A 12,409-nucleotide genomic window follows, 5' to 3' on the forward strand; every position below is an offset into this window, starting at 1 on the left:
TATTTCATTTTATGCTTAATTGCATTATCTGAAAAAAAAATCCATTTTGAATAATGTGACCTTGAATTTATTAAGATTATTCATCCAGTAAATAATAAATACCTAGATTTTATTGAGTTGTGGATTTTCATGAGGATTTTTGAGAGAGAAAATAAGTTGTATATCATTAAGACTATTTGACTTATCTCATGGTTGCAGTTTCTGTTGAGTTTGGACATTAGGAATTTGTAAACTCACAGGCAGGAGATCATCTGTGCACTCTTCATCATCCGAGGGGACTAAGCCCAACATGAAGTGGCAGATCCTATACATAGTTGCAGCTAAGAAAGAAAAGGCAATCGTTTATGATGCACAGGTTATGAAGACAAGGTTAAGAAATTTTCCCTCTATCCTTAGGAAATGGGGAACGATGGGCAGATGTTGAGAATATAAGGTGGGAAAGTGAAGAGGAATTTGAGGATGGGGGAATAAGGGATATAATTTTAATGAGGATCTTCATGTACCTTGGATGAAGTGGGGTGAGGTTCAGTAAGAGATTGGAGACCAAAAATTCAAACCCCAGTCAAGATATTATTTATAATAGTTTACATAGGAGTAACAAGGCATTGCTGGTGTGTATGTAAAGTATGCAAAAGCTGCTATAAAGATAATGCTTATTGTCTAAGTACAATAACATCATGATTGTTAATGATATATATACAGATATAGATAGAGACACATATATACACTTTATTAATTGATTGCTTTGTTCATGGCAGAGTAGCATGTGATCTGAACACAAGGTCCCTGAATACTGATAACCTGTGTGCTTGGTATTATTTCATCCATTTGGAGATGAGGAAACAGTCTCAGAGACTTAGGATGATGGTCCTAATAACACTAATAATATTAACTGAAATTGATTATTTAGTGGCTCTGAGTGTTTTTGCAGACATTTGCAGATTTAATCCCCACCACAAACCTGTAAGATATTTCTTGCTATTGCTTTTATACCTCTTTTATACATTATGTGATAGAAACATGGAGAAGTTAAAGATCCTGCCAAGATCCAGATGCTAATTAAGGGCAGAGCCAAGATTAGTTCAGATTCTACTAGTTCGTGTTTTTCCTCCAAATTCTTACCCATGCCCTGTATTGTCATAATTAACAACATTGAACTAGTAATCTCCTCTTTATATGACCACGATAATTATAATTGCTTGGGGCACCTGAGTGGCTCAGTAGTGAAGCATCTGCCTCTGACTCAGGTCATGATCTCAGGGTCCAGGGATCTAGCCCAGCATCAGGCTCCCTGCTCAGTGGGGAGCCTGCTTCTCCCCCTTCCTTTGCCCCTCACCCTCCTCCTGCTGTCTTCTCTCTCTCTCTCTCAATTTGCACTCTCTCTCTCTCTCAATAAATACATAATATATTTCAAAAAAATAATTATAATTGTTTTATTACTACTTTGGAGGCAAGTATATATAACACAATTTCATTAGGAGACACACACACACACACACACACACACACACACACACACACACACATACTGGCCTGCTTGAACACCCAATTTTCAAATAAAATGTGGTACTGTATTCATTGAAAGATCTTTTCACCTTGACTTCTCCCTAAACCTAGTTCTCCCTCCTACAATCCATCTCCAAAGCTAACCATCTGTCAGATGTTGAAAAGGATTTCCACTGTGGTTAAGTGTTTTGGTTTGGAAATCATAAAGACCAGGTTAGAATTCTGATGTTTCCACTTGCATCTTCTTTTATCTGGAGTACCTTTCTAGCACATTACATCCTTATTTCCTCATCTCGAAAGCAAGATTAATAATATCCATATCAAAGGCTTTTATGAGAGCTGTGTAAGGAAACCTATTTGAACGTATCACCACCGTGGTGTGCACACAGAGGACTTTCATCTATTCTGTAACTGTGTAGGCACCTAGGATACAGGAATTTTTGACATTTTGAGTGAAAGTTAGGCAATAATTTAACTGTGCAAGAAGTTCAGGAAGAATCCTCTCCAATTTACTTTGAAAGAAGGCATACAGACTCAATTATCTGCGGCCTTTGTTACCAGAAAGAATTCTCCATTCTTGCTTGGACTACACAGCTGAGGATATATGTCATTTATTATTCATAATTAAGTCTCTTCTATGTGAGAAGTGCATTTACATTTTGTTTTCACTCTCATGAGTAGTCTACATTATTAAACTAGATGTCTCATTGCGAAAGCATGCTGTTTGGTGACAAAGAGCAGGGTCCTACAACTGGCTTCAATTACTTGATTTTCAAATTGTTTATCTGTCAGCTTAGATGAATGATATTTACCAACTGTCCTTTATAGAGCTGGGGTGAGATGGAATACTCTAATACTATATTTGAAGGGACTGAAACAATGATTAATGTATATGGGAAGGAACAATGTTTAAGATGCATCAGTAATAATAAAAACTTACCTTACAGACTTAGAAGATCTTAATGATGTTTGGGGGTGTTCAGAAATAAGCCCATCTTGAAACTGATCTCTTCTTAGATAAGTAACTTTCAATATGAAAGATAAGACACACTCAGAAAGAGACTATTCAAATAATTTGAAATCAAATCAAGTTTTTAAGGAAGTGTTTTTATCAATCAAAACCTTCCCTTCTACCTAAAATGTTGAAAACGTTTTTACACAACACTTGGGATTTGAATTTAGAATGGATTCTTTTGAAATACTATGGAGAAGAAATCTATAGATGGCTCTGGTCCCATAGCCAAGAGGCAAGAAGTATGGAGTAAACACATGCAAATGGCTCATTCTAACCTTCTGAATCTTGCTCTGCAAATGTGATCAACAAAAACCATTTTCACCTTGCACTACATGGATATTTATGGTTTCCATAGAGGCTCAAGGATCTTGTCTTGGTGTGCTACTTTCTCTCCCAGGTATTAATTATCTCCTCTGACAGAAAGGCTTTGTCTTAGAAACCATGCCAAAGAGACAGGATTGACAAACATCCAGTTTTGAATAGGGAAATGCATTCCCTGTACTTGGAACCCAGATGTAAGAATCCCCTTTCTCTAAGTGAACCCTACGAAAGCTGAATATCAAGTAAATATTAAAATTGCATAATTCTAGTGTGGGGACCTGTGATGTAGTGAACTTGTTGACTCAAGTCACAGAGAGAACTTCTGCCTCCTTAGCAATAATAAAACTATTCTGGAACCTGCTACTTGCTTGAGAGCTAGAGCAGGGAGGGCATGAAATCAATGGCAGCTGTTTTAAAGTTCCTGACTCCAAAACTGTTTCTGTTTTTTGTTTTTACTTTTGTTCTTTTTTTCACATTCATCAGGAGGCAGGAAATAAATAGAAACACTGAAAGGCTCCAATTGGTTATCTTTAGTATTCATGGTTTGGACAGTATGGAATACTAAGCAACATTAAAATTGTGGACAGACATGAAAACACAAGAAGAGTCTCAGTTGTTCCACATCTTCATCACTTGGCACTCTTAGTCATTTCCTTCAAGTCCTTCTAGATGTGTGGTGATGTATTGTGGTTTTAGTTTGCTTTCCTTGATAACTGATGGTGTTGAGATTTTTTTTTTCATCCTATTATTGCCCTTTTGTATACCTTCTTTTGTGTAGTTTTGTTCAAGTCCTTTGAATAACTTAAAATAAGGATTCTTGTTTCCTTATGACTAAGTTATAAATGTTCTTTACATATAATACAGATGATATAATACAGATATATATATATATACACACTTACATACACACACAATAATAAATATAAATACACACAACTTTGTGTATACATATATACAAAACTTCCACCTAGTCCATGGATTGCCTCTTCGTTTTTAAAAAATGGTGTTACCTGATATGCACTGAGTTTTAAAACTTTGACAAATTCCAATTTCTAATTTATTTAAGGTTCATGATTATTGTTTTGTATCTAATAAATATTGATCTACCCCAAGGTCAAAAAGATTTCTTCAAGAATTTTTATGGATTTAGCTTTAACATGTAGGTTTCTGACTTATTTTGAGTTAATTTTTGTGTATGGTATGAGGTGAGGTTGTGGTTTAGATTATTTTTTTTTTCTCATTATGGATCTCCAACTGATCCAGTGTAATTTGTGGAAAAGTCTATGATTTTCCCATTGAATTACTTGACATCTTTGTAAAAATTCATATAATTAGGCCTATGTCTGGGCATTTTATTGGTTTCAACATCTCAATGTTAATGCTGACAAATATGACAAAAAAATCCTGACAAAGGTTTGTCATATTTTTTTGCTGTAATATGACTTGGCATTTAGGCAATGCTGGCTTCCTATAATTAATTGTGTAATAGTCTCTCTATTTTCTGAAAGAGTTTGTGTAGAATTTGTATTCTTTTTGCTCAGGGTTCCATGCAGTGCCATATAAATTTTAAGACCAACTGTCCCTTTGACAAAAATGGCTATTGACATCTTCACAGGGATTACATGGAATCTGTAGATGACTTGAGGAATATTGCCATCTTAATTATGTTATAGTTCTCTAATCCATGAATATGAACTATGTTTCTATTTCATTAGGTCTTCTTTAATTTCTTTCAATAGTATTTTGTACTTTTTCATGTAAGAGTCTTTCAATCTTCCATTGCAGAATTATTTACAAAATCTAAGAAATGGAAACACCTTACTGTCCATCAATGTAGAATGGATAAAGAAAATATTCATTTGCCATTCTGAAAATCCTGGGGCCTTTAGAAATTAGGCTAAATCTGCTCTGCTTATGTTCCATTAGTAGAACAACAAAGGCTGAATGACAGCACATCTGCTTACAACATGGTTTACTGAATATTTTAAACCCACTCTTGGGAAGTGACGTTTAGAAGGAAAAAAAAAGATGCCTTTCCAAATATGACTGCTCATTCACAACGCACCTGAGCACCCAAGAGCTCTGATGGACAGATCCAACGGTATTCACATTCTCATGCCTGCTGACATAGCATCCATTGTTCAGGCCCATGGATCAAGGAGTAGTTTTGGCTTTCAAGTCTTATGATTTAAGGAAAACATTTTGTAATGCTATAGCTGCTATAGGTAGGGATTCCTTTAATGGATCTGGGCAAAGTAAACTGAAAACCTTCTGAAAAGAATTCACCACCCCAGATGCCATTAAGAACATTTGTAATTCATGGGAACAGATTAAAATATCAACATTAATAGGACTTTGGAAAGAAGTTGATTCTAACTCTCATGAATGACTTTGAAGGGTCCAAGAGTTCAGTGTTGGAAGTCACTGCAGATGTGGTAGAAATAGCAAGAGAACGAAAATTAGAACCGGAGCCTGAGGATGTGACTAAATTGCCATCATTTCATGATCAAATTTTCATATATGAGAAGTTGCTTTTTATGGACAAGAAAAGAAAGTGGTTTCTTGAGATGAAATTGATGAGGGAACGGAAGGCAAGCTGAAGACAAAGCAGAAGCTGACACCCTGCAAACCACCCCCCCATGGAATGTATGTGACATTCCTCAGGCACTCCTGGCTGCCCTAAAGGACAAAGAAACAGTCCTTACTACCTACAGCCCATTGACAAGTCCTTGAAACAGGCATGGTGACATTCCCCTAGGAACTCAGCTGCCTCAATTTTAATACTTTGCTAAGGGCAAAAGGCAGCCTAGCCTAACCCCTTCCCCTCCACCAAGATCCTGTAAGTCTACTTTAACGTATAGAAATTCCTTTGGAAACTTCCTTTATCTCTAACCCCCCAAGATACGTATTGGCAATCATCCCCCAAGCATATGGCCCACCGATATACATCTGAAGGGTCTCATGACTCAAGTTTTATTAGACAGTAATAAATGACCTTTTCCCAACAACAGCTAGCCCCCTCAAGGTCCTGGAAACCTTGCTTCCAAAATTCCTAACCCCCTCCCAACTTGAGGGTATATAATGGGCCATTCCTCACACCCCTGGGCAGCAGCTCTTTCTTCCCATGTGTCCTGTCCCTGTGCTTTAATAAACCACCATTTTGCACCAAAGACACCTCAAGAATTCTTTCTTGGTAGTCGGCTCCAGACTCCACCCCACCGAACCTCACTTATATTCCCCAAGCTCATCAAAATCTACTCCTGGTGAAGATGTTGTGGAGATTGTTGAAATGACAACAAAGGATTTAGAATAGTGCATAAAATTGGTAGATAAAGTATAAGCAGGATTTGAGAATATTGACCCCAGTTTTGAAAGAAGGTCTGCTGTGGGTAAAGTGCTACCAAACAGAATCTCATGCTACAGAGAACCCATTGGTGAAAGGAAGACTCAATCAATGCAACAAAACTCATTGTTATTTTAAGAAAATGCACAGCCACCCCAACCTTCAGCAACCACCCCCCTCATCACCCAGCAGCCATTACCATCAAGGCAAGAACCCCCACCAGCAATGATATTACAACTTGCTGAAAGCTCAAATGATGGTTGGCAGTATTTAGAAACATAGTGTTTATATTTTAAAAACATTATTTTTTTTTGTCATCATGCTAATGCACACTTTAAAGACTGCAGTATAGTGTAAATATAACTTTGATATGCACTGGGAAACCAAATATTTGTTGCCTCACTTTATTGTGCTATGTGTTTTATTGCAGAGGTCTGAAACTGAATCGGCAATATCCGAGGTATGCCTGTACTTTGCCAGGTTATTTAAAACTCTGCCTTAGCCTTCACTTCCTGCTTTCATAGAGCCTAAAGTTCATTGAGTGGTGACCATTTTAGTGTCTTCTTGACCTTTTCTGAATATGTATCCAGCCCTGGGCATGTATGGATGGTCCTCTAGATTCCCTGGAATATACACAGGTGGTTCTCCTGGCCCTTGTTCTCACATGTATCTCAGTCCCAAGCCTCATTCTTTGCAGAGTTTTCAGTCTATTTGTCACTGTCCTGATCTTATACCTTGCATCAGGCAGTTTTGATGAGAATATTTGCTCAAATGATGTTGATAAAATCTACCCTGCTGGCCTCTCCAGCCCTGGGAAGTCTCTCAGGCAGATGAAGCAAAATCAAGTCAGTGAGCCAATTCTTTGTGAAACCACCAAATGCAAGACATACCATCAGGATCCTTTGAGCTCAGGCTCTGTATTGTTCCCTCTGACACTAGCAAGCCCTCATGGCTGCCATTGACCTGGGAAATAGGAAATGGTGGGTAGGTTAGAATTCCACAATATTCTCTCCCCAAAATGTATCAGCTTCTTTCTTCATTAATCATTCCACTGGTTGTGTCACATTCCTCTTAGACTTAATAGTTCCTAAACTTTGGGAAATGGCTCAGCAGCAATTTAAATAGCTAAACAGACACCGAACATATGACCCAGACACTCCACTGGCATTTGTGCAACAGTAATAAAAGCATATGTACATACAAAGTTTTTACAAGAATGCTACTAACAGTTTTATTTGTAATAGCCAAAAATTATAAATCATCTCAGTTTGCTGGTAGGTAAATGAGTGAGCAAGTTGTGGCAGAGCCAAACAACAGAACACTATGCAGCAAATTAAAGAAAATCTTGGTTCCTTGATATTTCATTATCTAATACTAGTGTAAATTGTGTCTATTTTAATTACATAAATAATTGAATATTGTATATTATTCTCATGGTCAGGCACAATGCAGCTCTGTTATTTCGAATATCTATGGAATCTTTGGATTTTGTATGTGAATGATCATGTCATCTGCAAATAATACCAGCTTTATTTCCCCCTGTCCAATTCTTAGAGATTAGATTTTTGTCCCATTGTGCTGCATTACAGGGTTGTGTAGAAATGGCGATAGAAATGAGCCGTTTGTCTCATTCTTGATGTTAAAGAGAATGTATTTAATTTAATCCCTTTAGGATAACGTTTTAAGTAGGGGTTTTAAGAAATATATTTTTTGTAGTTAGCAAGTTTCTTTTTATTTTAATATCCTTTTGAGTTTGGGTATTGGTAAACATTTAGATGATGAACATATCAGTTTATCACATACGTTTTCTGCATATATTGAAATAATTACCTGCTTTTTTCGCTTTTAGTTTCCAGTTTGGTGGATATATTTATCAAGTTTCTAATAAACTGTTAAAGAATATCTTGGATAAAACTTGGTAATGGAATGTTAATTTTTATACAAAGTTAAAATAATTTAATATTTTATTAAGACGTTCTACAGTCAATTTCAGAGGGAAAAGGATCAGTGATTAACTCTATTTCCTTCTAACAATAGTCTTGCAAAATGAATTAATCCTACTTTGATTTTTAGCCATCTATGAGGAATTATAGAAGAGTGGGAAAGTCTATTTTTGAAAACTATGGTAAAATGTTATAAATACTCAGGCACCTGGGTGGCGCAATTGATTAAGTGTCTGCCTTCAGCTTAGGTCATGATCCCAGGGTCCTGGGATCAAACCCCACATCTGGCTCCTTGCTCAGCAGGGAATCTGTTTCCCCCTCTCCTCCCACCCTTCCCCCAGCTTGTGCTTTTTTGTTCAGTCTGTCTTTCTAATAAATAAATAAATAAAATATTTTAAAAATTTTATAAATCCATTTGAGGATTTTTACAGGAATATTTTAAATTAATTATAATTTTACTAGTTATACACTAGCTGTCTTTCGTAACTTCTGGAGTCAGTTTTGATATAACATTTTGTAGAAACATCTTTTTCTGTTTATGCTTTCAAAATTATTGTCATTTAGCTGTTGATAATATTTTATATTTTTCCTTTCCCTTTTTATCAGCAGTTATATTATCCTTCATTAATATTATATGTTTACCTTTTTTTCTTTTATAATGATCCACATTGCTAAAATGGTAACTATTTTGAAAGGTTTTCTCAAAGATACAGTATGAAAATTTGTTGCCCTTTTTTTGTATTTTTTGTTTCTTTTTAATTTTCACTTTGATTTGCCTTATGTTTTTCATATTACTTTTTGTTGTGCTCCTGTCTGCTAAAGATAGCATCTTTTTCAGATTTTCTTTTTTTCTAAGGAAACTATTGAGGTTATAATTTGCATTAAAAGTACACTCTTCCTGTATCCTATAAACTTTGACAGGTAATATGTTCCTTCTATTTCAAGTATAGGTAGATTTTTAAATTTCCGGTGTGATTTATTTCTTAACAAATTAGCTATTTTGCAGAGTATAATTTTAATTTCCAATATTGTATCTGTGTGCTTATTTGTATTCACATCTACATATATCTAGATCTACATCTACTAATTAGACCTTTTATTGTGCTCAGAGTTTTGTATAATGTTACTTCCTTAAAATATGGTGTGGCTTTTTAAAATGACCTAAATATTAATATTATGTATATTATTTCTATGCATACTAAAACATATACTCCTTGTTAGATGTATAATTTTTATACACCTCCATATGCATTTAAGTTCTGTTGGTCTGATCTTTTCTGCCCTCTGGACTTACTACCTTCTTTACTCAATAATTGAGAACAGAACATTGAAATCCTCCACTGTGAAGGTGGACTCATATTTTTCTACAGGTGGATTTATCTAAACCTGCCTTATGCATTTGGAGGCTTGATTACTAAGTGTATGCATGAGGCAGGGTCATGCAACAAGAAGACAGAGTCCAATGCCATACTTTATGGATAGTATTGTAAGAGGTTATAGACAAGTTGTGGACAATTGTAGGAAAATCACAAGGAATGTGTAATATCCTGGGGTTAGTGGAGTTGAAGACAACCGTGTACAGTGGGTGCACAGTAGCGGGAACCAGAAGTGGAAACGTGCAATGCAGAAAAAAATATAAAGTAAAATTAGACTTAGATGGACCTAAAATGGACCCATGAGAATTGCTGCTATGAATCAAGGACTACAATTTAGTCAACCTGATTTACTCAAACAAAGTAAGACAAAAGCACACTAAAGTAAGGAAAATAACTAATTACGCATTGTGGCATTTTCCAAATTCTAACTGAGACCTTAATATTAGATAAAACCTAGTAACAGAAAACAATGTATATGACCTCTAAGTTTCTATTGGATATAATTACCCATTGAGAATTATTTCAACATCTTCATGCTAATGGCATTGACTGTATGTTGATGAGCAAAGTATTAATACTCTTCTATACTCTCTGTGCATATTTAACTCATTAGATGATGTGAACAATTAAAAATATATATGTACGTATAGTATATATCTCCAGTCTTTGAAGAAATTATTCTAGGAGAGGAGAGAGACAAAAATAGATATTCACATTACATCAGTGCTTTAACAACACAAAAGTATTGAGTCATTTGAGTAACAACCATGAAGAGATAGATTAAGGGATGCCTGTGTAGCTCAGTCAGTTAAGCATCCAAATCTGGATTTTAGCTCAGGTGCTGATATCTGGGTCCCTGGATCCAGCTGGAGTTGGGCTCAGTGCTCAGCAGGGAGTTTGCTTCATGATTCGCTCTCTCCTGCTGACCCTCTCTTTGTTCACACTCTCTCTCTCTCTCTTAAATAAATAGATAAAAAAATAAATAATAAATAAAGCTTATTTTTTTAAAAAGATATAAATCAAGTAAGCCTCAAGACCATCTATATGAGCAGTATAATAATATGGGCTTCATTTTCAAATTATAATCACACACACATTGGCTGATGTAAATACCTGTGGGAGTTTTCCCCTCAGGGCCCACTCATACTTTAATTCATGGTATTCCCGCCAATGTTATCCTGAAAGGTTCTTTAAATCGAAGATAAACAGGAGAGTAAGAGGCTCTCCATGTCTATTTGCTATTATATAGTACAGATATAAAAAGTAAACGGAACCACTTGAAGGATCACCTTGACACACATATATATATATAAATTATATATATGTAATATTATATACAAAAATATATATCTATATAGACATAGGATAAAGAGAAAATAACTGCAATTTCCTCAAATCTTCATTTTATACAGAATTTGATCTTATAATTTAAATGTTTAAGTTCTTTTGTAATAATTTTACTGGTAGTGATTTTTCAGAGAAGGCACTCAGGAAAATCTGAGTGCAACTGATGAGGGTTTTAAGCCTTTATTTGTATTTGGGAGAAGACTTCTAAGCATAATTTAAAAAAAGTATGAGCTTCGAAATCATATGGTTTAAACCAATGATTTAGATGTAGACGTCACTCTTAGTACTTGTGCAACCTTAGATTCGGGTTTCCTTATTTGCAAAACAAGGACAATAATACAGTAGTCCCCTTTATCCATGGTTCAAGTTCCCTGGATTCAGTTACCTGCTGTCAACCATGGTGCATGGAAACAGATGTTCCTCATTTGATGTGCTCTGAGGTCGATAGTAGCCTAACACTGCTTCACAATGCCCACCTCATTCACTTCACTTCATCTCATCCTACAAGCATCTTATCATCTCAAATCGTCACAAAAAGATGGGTGAGTACAATAAGGATGAGTACAGTATGACACTTTGAAAGAGAAGGGGAGAGAGAAAGAATAAAGGAGGGGAAAGAAAGGAAAGAGGCACGAGGGGGTTCTATGGATGATTTCCCCCCCAGGGGATTACCAGCAGAAAGTTTATGGGAGCTGCTCTACAGGATCTTTTTCTATATTGATCTATATTTTCATTTCAAATGTGGTAGGTTGAGCAGCACTGGACTTTGTGTTAAGAGATGTTCAGTCATGCACAATGTTCAGGACACTCTCTAAACCGAGGGTTGCATTTCCTACAGTTTTGATTCTCTAGTTTTTGTTCTACGATTTTAATGAAAATCTACCTTGGGATTTATATATGTCCTTTAATTGATCCTATTCATCCATATAAAGAAAGTTTAGGCTTGGATATTCTCAAGTGATACATAAAGAAGGACTTTGTCAAGCTCTGTTGAAACCACAACAAACTTACACCAGTGCCAATGTTTTTTCTTTATCCTGAAGGTATGTCTAATATAAAATCTTCAACCCATCCCATTGTGGCAGAATACAAAATCCACAGGTAAAACCAATTAACTGATGAAGAACATCCTGTCATCTATTTTCTTATACAACTGTTTGTTTCTCTCCACACATTTTTGGGAGTTCTGTTCTGTGGACTTGACAAGTTAGAGTCATAAGACCTTTCATTGCATATTCTCAGATGAACTCCATCCTGCTCTTGGAACAAGGCAAATGGATGCAGTATTTTTAGTTCCACTTACAGCTGGAGAAGGAGGATGAGAGAGAATGAATTGCTCAGGGCTAACAAGAAACAGGTAACAAGACATAGGAGCCTGGATGCTCACCTGCATGATCATTGGATGAGAGATCTGTCCACCTCCACGTACTGTTCCCCCGCCGGTACCATTAAAATAATTCACTGACATTAACAGTCTTCTAGGCAAATCATGATTGTGCTGGGGCAGACACTTGTTATGGGTAAAAGGTGGTGCTTCAGCATATTCATTATCTTCTAG

The sequence above is a fragment of the Ursus arctos genome, unplaced genomic scaffold (assembly GCF_023065955.2).
Source record: "Ursus arctos isolate Adak ecotype North America unplaced genomic scaffold, UrsArc2.0 scaffold_23, whole genome shotgun sequence".
Taxonomy (NCBI): domain Eukaryota; kingdom Metazoa; phylum Chordata; class Mammalia; order Carnivora; family Ursidae; genus Ursus; species Ursus arctos.